The sequence below is a fragment of the Theobroma cacao genome, chromosome 2 (genome assembly GCF_000208745.1).
Source record: "Theobroma cacao cultivar B97-61/B2 chromosome 2, Criollo_cocoa_genome_V2, whole genome shotgun sequence".
Lineage (NCBI taxonomy): Eukaryota > Viridiplantae > Streptophyta > Magnoliopsida > Malvales > Malvaceae > Theobroma > Theobroma cacao.
The window spans coordinates 9698459-9706190 of NC_030851.1; positions in this window are offsets into that span (position 1 = coordinate 9698459).

Genomic DNA, 7732 nt, shown 5'->3' on the forward strand with positions numbered 1-7732 from the left:
GAACCTGTTATGAGATAGGTCGAACCTGAATTAAGTTTAGGAATTTCAATTTTTAAATCGAACCTGTTGTGAGATAGGTCGAGCCTAGATTAAGTCTAGGAGTTTTAATTTTATTTAAGTCGAATCTGTTGTGAGATAGGTCGAGCCTAGATTAAGTCTAGAAATTTTAATTTTATTTAAATCGAACCTGTTGTGAGATAGGTCGAGCCTAGATTAAGTCTAGGAATTTTAATTTTGTTTAAATCGAACCTGTTGTGAGACAGGTCGAGCCTAGATTAAGTCTAGAAATTTTAATATTTAAATCTAACCTGTTATGAGATGGGTCGAGCCTAGATTAAGTCTAGGAATCTTAATTTTGTTTAAATCGAACCTGTTGTGAGATAGGTCGAGCCTAGATTAAGTATGAGAATTTCAATTTTTAAATCGAACCTGTTGTGAGATAAGTCAAGACTAAATTAAGTCTAGGAATCTCAATTTTGTTTAAATCGAATCTGTTGTGAGATAGGTCGAGCCTAGATTAAGTCTAGGAATTTTAATTTTGTTTAAATCGAACCTGTTGTGAGATAGGTCGAGCCTAGATTAAGTCTAGGAATTTTAATTTTGTTTAAATCGAACCTGTTGTGAGATAGGTCGAGCCTAGATTAAATCTAAGAATTTTAATTTTATTTAAATCGAACCTATTGTGAGATAGGTCGAGCCAAGATTAAGTTTGGGAATTTTAATCGAATTTGTTCTAACATGGGTCAAGCCCAGATCAAGTCTAGAAATTTCATTTTTGTTTAAATCGAACTTATTTTGAGATAAGTCGAGTCTAGGTCGATTTGATTAAACCAACTGCCTTCGAGATAAGCCAAATGCGGTGTCTACGTCTTTGCACTATTCTTGATTCTCAAGAATGTACAAAGAGGGGCAACTGTAGACACCTAAAACAAATAAATAAATAAATAATGTTAAATTATAATGAAACAAAATAATCAAAAATAAATGAAATAACAAAAGAAAAAGGGGGATGGCTGGGCGTACGCCCAGCCATCATTCCCCAAACCACCACACGTGATGGGGTTTCTGGCCACCAACTCCCTGGTGCCAGAACCCCATCGCCGGGTTGTCCAAATTTTTGGACAACCCGGCTTTTTAAGGATCCTGCAAAACCAAATACCAGGGGAAAAAAAATCAAAGATCAAAAAAATCTATCAGCAGAAGCTACCTAGCCACACAAAAAAACAAAAAAATTCAATCAATCAAAAAGGGGGGAGCCAAAAATCGAATCGGGGTTTCAACGAGGGATTCGGTTCGGTTTGAGAGAGAGAGATCGGTGATCGGTGAAGGGAAGGTTGGATCTGTGGAGCGCCGGCCACCGGCAGGGGAAGGCCTAAACCCGGCTAGGTCACCGTCGACCGAACCAGGGAGTGCCAGATCCGTCAATCGGAAGGGGAGAAGACTTCGAGGGAGAGAGGGAGGAACGTCTGGGCCGCCGACTAGAGAGAAGCCAAAGGGGACGGGACGCCGGCGCCTGCGAAGAGGAAAGGTGTTAGAGAGAAGTTAGAGAGGGTGCGACTAGAGAAAGAAAATGAAATCTGAAAATGAAAAGAAATGCCAAAAATATGATTTATATACTCGAGTTTAGGGTCTAAACGGCGTCGTTTTAGTGGAGTGAGGAATTTAAAAGATCAACGCCTAAACGACGTCGTTTGAGGGAGTCCCTAGAGCCCCAAAGCGGTGCGTTTAAGGGAGGGCCAGACGGACTAAGGAAGCAAGCTTGGGACACTTTCGTGCAGCCCAGACAACTTGGGCCATCATTCTAGCCCAAGCAAGGTGAGGCCTTACCCGTTTCTTGTGGATTTGGGCTTATCCAGTTTATTTAATTGTTTGCTGAGCTTAAATAAAAATATAAAAATAATAAAAATAAAAATATATAAATAACAACAATAACGATAATAAGTGAATAAAAAATATTAATATTATAAATATATTTGAGGCTTGCAAATAATAAAATAATAATAATAATAATAATTCATGACGCGAATATATATATTTTTTATAATAATAAATAAATAATAAATAAATAATATAATTGGAACAATTATTTGAGTATTACCACCTAAAAGGGGTAAAGAGTTGCCTCTTTCAGGTGGATGTTTTTCGGGTGCGAAGTTTGAGACGGATTTTCACCGAAGCGTCGGGATAAATCTGAACTCTACATTTCAAAACCCATTAAGTCAAATAGTCGTTGTTAAAAAATAATATATGTAAGGAAATTTTGTTACATTCGAATTAATTAGTTAATGAGCTTAAATAAATATTACTAAATAAAGTTAATTCAATCGTTTAAAAATTAATTAATTATTTATTAGATAAGCTTTGTAATCAAGTAAAGAAATTAACCAACAACGAATATGGATTTAAATAGAAAACCAAAAAATAAAATATATATAAATAAAAAAATAATAAATAATAAATAATCCAAAATTTTTTTAAACACCTAAATCAATAAACGCGTGAATGTAGATATCATCATTTTATCCTGTCATAGCATGCCATATTTACCTTGCAAATGGTGTGGGAGTCCCGATGATGGGATTTTCCCGAAGAGCTTGTAGAGACGAGTTCTTCCGGGGATATCTCTAGGTGAGGAGAATTTCGAGACTTCACCAAAGCGTTAGGATGGTCTTCGAATAATTTTTCAATAAAAGATTACTGACCCCATTATTTAAAATAAACGAGTCATGACATCATTTTACACTTGCATCATGTGCATACGTAAAACCAAATAAAAAAATTCAGTCTGTCAATTTAATAAAAATTTAATTAATAAAGTAGGGATTAAACTAAGAGAAGGCTATATTAAGATAACTTAAGATTAAATAGTACTGTTCATGGAACAGGCGCCACGGAGGTGCTAACCCTTCTCCGTGAGTAACCGCACTCCCGAAACCATCTCTAAAAAACGTGGATTAGTTCTCATTCTTTCGACGAACCTAAAATTAATNTTCAATAAAAAATTTAATTAATAAAATAGAGATTAAACTAAGAAAATGCTATATTAAGATAACTTAAGATTAAATAGTACTGTTCATGGAACAGGCGCCACGGAGGTGCTAACCCTTCTCCGTGAGTAACCGCACTCCCGAAACCATCTCTAAAAAACGTGGATTAGTTCTCATTCTTTCGACGAACCTAAAATTAATTTAAGATTTCATCGATTAGAATCGAATTAATAGGTGACCAATCACACTTAAATAAAAAAAAAAGGATTGGTGGCGACTCCTAACAGATTTTAATTTTTGCTCGCGTCTGGCGGACGGGTTCCCGACCCGCACGTTACGACAGCAACATCATTTCCATTATTAAGGTTAAGGCTCTAGGAAAATAAAGTTTAAACAAAGACATTATCAAGGTGTTTTAAGGCGACTGGCGATGAATCTAACATCCTTATATTGGTGGTGGCGAGGGTCGAAGTAAAAGTAGTCGGAGTTATGGGAAGACTTCGCATACACCTTGGGGCAAGCCTTGTAAGTGTGGGTCCAAGACTTCATCTAGCAAGCGCAGAAAGTACTGTTTGATCCATTTGGCTTTTAGTTTTTTCATGCATTTTCAACAATCTAATGTTCATATTTTTGAAGATTTTGTTCAGTTATAGAACTCCTTGTATGGATTGTGCTGTTGAAGTTATATGAAGGTGCATGTTTATTCTTCAAAAAAAATAAAATTAAATTAAAACTACTTACTTACATCCCCCTAGGCTAGTTTAGAAATATGCTCTCCAGAACCATCAATCCAACTCCCAATTGATGTAACAATACTTGTGAACTCCTATTTAGCAGCATCCTAACAAATGGATCTCCTACATCTCATCCTTTTTGGAGCTGCAACATGTGATGGTCTTGGCGGAGAGATGTCCCTGTTTTCAATGGAAATTGAAGTCTCGGTTGTAGAGGTGGCATAAGTACTTGAAAGATGAAGATGTCCACATGTCAACCACATGACTTAAAATTTTATTTTTTAATTATGCTGTAACAAAGGTCACATATTGTGAGCCATTAAAGACAACAGTTATTTGAATGATATATGTTGTCTTTGATCCTTTATTTTTAGATTAACTATTTTCTTGTTCTTATCCTCTCAATGATTGTGTATAAATACGTTTAATGCAATGATGAAAATCATCTTCAATTCCTTATTTTCAATTTATCTCTTTCCTGAAAATTTTTTCGTACATTTCAGATAAGTGTTGTGATTTCTCTTTATAATATTTTAAAAAAATCAATAGTTTTTAGTGTTGCAGTTGGCTTTTTCCACTAGATTGTGGCTGACACTCCTTGAGGCATCCGATTCCATGTTGTCCAAGGCAGCATATCCAAGTCATAAAACGTCTCCCCAAGTAGTGTCAGTCGCTTTCGAATTTTCTTCATTTGCAATTTCCTAAACAACACCAAGAGGTGATTCAACAATTGTCTCAGTGGCTCGGTCTTTCCCAAACACTTGGCTCAACTATACAAAATATGGGAAAAATTTGCTTGCAAGTCCTACTGTATATGGGTGGCTTTGTCATCGTTCATACAGTTGAAAACACAATCACCACGAGTTAGAACATAAACTATCTAGTTGAAACAATAAAAAAGTTTGGCTTACAAATGATAGAGAGTAAATGTAACCTTACCTTCACCCAATTATTAAAGACATTGTTGGTGAAAATGGGTTTTAAATGGAATTTAAGGAATCGGTAAAATTGATTTCAAGATGAGCCTTTTAATAAATGATATTTTTAAAATTTATTTCACTCTCACCACTTGGTATGTAAAAAGGAATAATGTGAATTGTTTTAGGGATACAATGAAATCAACGTCTAACTTCATCTTGCACTTTATGAGAGTAGATCGTTATATAAACTCAAGGGTTTGCAAAGTTATTTAGCCTTAGAGCCTACTTTCTACAGCAAGTAGTTTATAAGGAATTTAAACGCTTTTATATTTGATGGGAACTTAAGTGTTTATGTTAATAGAACACAACACTTTTGTTACTCTTAATTTTTCTGTTCTTGTTTTGTTTTTGATTTGATGTATCAAAATGGTTGGCAACAAACCCTTCATATAAGCTTCCAAGTGTCTCTTTTTCAAAGACACAACCCTTTCTTTAAGGCACCACTTTTGTCTAAAAAACATCTTTACATTTTGCAAGACACAACTTTGGGATAAAGGTTGTTTCAATAATCACCCTATAAAAGGACAACCATTTATTTCATAAAATATAATCTTTGAGTTATAATTTGAAACAATAACTTTTCATATTTAAACTTTTGAGCTATGGTGTTTTTTCAATTTGTCTCATAACCTTTAGATGTTATTTTACCAAGAGACATAACCATTCACATGAAAACCTTCCTACAATCTAATAGTCACACTATGTCACTTTATATTACATAACCTTTGAGCTAAGATAGCTTTTCATTATATGATATAACCTTTGATTTTGAAAATACACCAACAGACACTAGTATTGCAAGTGTAAATGGTTCTTATGGCAAAAAGAGAGGTTGTGTAATGATAAATAAAGTGAGTTGTGCTAAAGGCAATAAATTAAGAGAAAGAGTAGAGTAGTCTTTGAAATGTTGATAAGAGGTAAGAAATACAAATTAGAAAAAAAAAAGTAAAGAAAGTGTAGTGGAGAAAGAGCTAAATAAGAAAAAAAATATTTGGGAAAAATTTAAAGAGAGCTTAAAAGAGAATATCTTAGAGATAGAGTTTGTTGAATTTCTAGTGTCCCCTTTACAAATGACCAAGGCTCCTACATATAGTAGGTAAAAGCGGTTGCTATTGTCAAGTTTACCATGCAAGTGCATGTAACGTTAACAAATAATATAATGATAAATACAGTGTTGAATCCCACAGAAAATTGTACTAACTTTTGTTAAGTACTAAAAGTATCACAATCTAATCTTATTTAAACAAACGAAATACAGTAATTAACTAAAAGAAAAACTAAAACTAAATAATAGCTAAACTGAATCTAAAAACTGATGACAAATCTGAACTAGAAAAATTAATCAATAAACAAGCTTAGAATTACAATATCTTTCATTACTTCATCTAAATTTTGTCTCTATCTCTCTCTTGACTTACTAAATGGATTGAGTTGCTAACTTAAAATTCTCAAATTAATTATAAGTCTCTTCCGATGTTATTATAAAAATATTTATCTTAATCATTTCACTATATTCCTATGAGAATTGAATTAAAGATAAATTCATTAAGCTCAGGCTTTAATCCTGGCTATATAAGACATATAGGTATATTCATATCCTATATGCAAATCAAATTACCCAATCAACTAAGTGAATTTGAACTTATGCTATTCCATCCATGACCTACACTAAATTCCCTTTTTCATGTTGCATTTAGGTTTCCAGATCAGTTTAATTGGTGATCAAGCAATCAAAAGCATTAAACACAAAATTAGAATAATCAACTCATATTCCATTGATCATAAGCAAGAGAGAAATTAAAAATCCAAACTATATGTTGAGTTCAATTGCAATCCTAGATAGAAAATTTTAGTTCACGCTAAATAATAAAAGTATAACCCAAAGAAATTTAACCATAGTAACAATTCAAGAATAACAAAAAAGAAAAGAAAAGAGCATAAAACTAAAGATTGTTGGATCTTCAATCTTCAATCTTTCACAATCTTTCTAGCTTTCTTAGGTGCTTGGTGGCCACTTTTCTTCAAAGAAATCTTAGTTGAAACTTTTTTTCTTCAATTGCTCCCAAAGAGCCTATAAATAGACTATAAAAAGACTTACTTCTGGTAAAGTTCGGAACTAAAGTGTTTGAGATATTGATTTTCACGACCCAATTTCCCTGGCCATGACTGGCGCATGAGCTCAATGAGCATAGCTCACTAAGCCCAAGCAAGCCTATCCATTTACCTTTGCTTAACAAATTTATCATATCATGCATACACACACACACACACACACCTTTTCCCGGGTGTGAACATAGCCAAAACACAATGGCATTATTGATAATAATATACATGCACTATACCAATCATGTATTTAGCAATTTACATTGCATACACATATTCACATTGTTAGATTGTATTCACAATACAAAATGACCCATGACTTCCAGCGGAGACATTTACAATAAAAGGGATTACTATCGAATGCCAGACACATACCCAGGAGATGCACTATGGGGACTCCTCGATCTAGGATCCAACAGTCACCTGATCTGAAAACATGAATTTTTATAAAACGTGAGTACAATACTCAGTGAGTGAACAAGAAGGGAACAAGCATACCATAAGGAATGCTTATTGAAATCATGATGCATTCATTTTCTCAAAACCATGCAATTGTTTTAGCTCCTTTAAACCCTTCGTGTAAACCCCACATGAGTAAATCACTTTACAAAAATTCATGCTCAACTATGGTACCAAAGAAATGAGAAATATGGCAAAAACCCACAAGTTAGCAAAATAGACAGAAAGTTTCTCGTTGCAGCGAAACAGAGCAACAAGAGAAAAGTTTCCCTTCATTCAACAAAAAGGCCATCCTACTAAACCAACAAACTCAACATAAAACTCATGAAAATTCCCAAAGTGCAATGTATCAAATTTCACATATATGTCAACCATATATCACATTCATGAGCTTTCATTTCATAAGTCTAGATATGCATAATTTGATAGACAAACATCAATATCATCATAATCACACCCGGCTCATGTA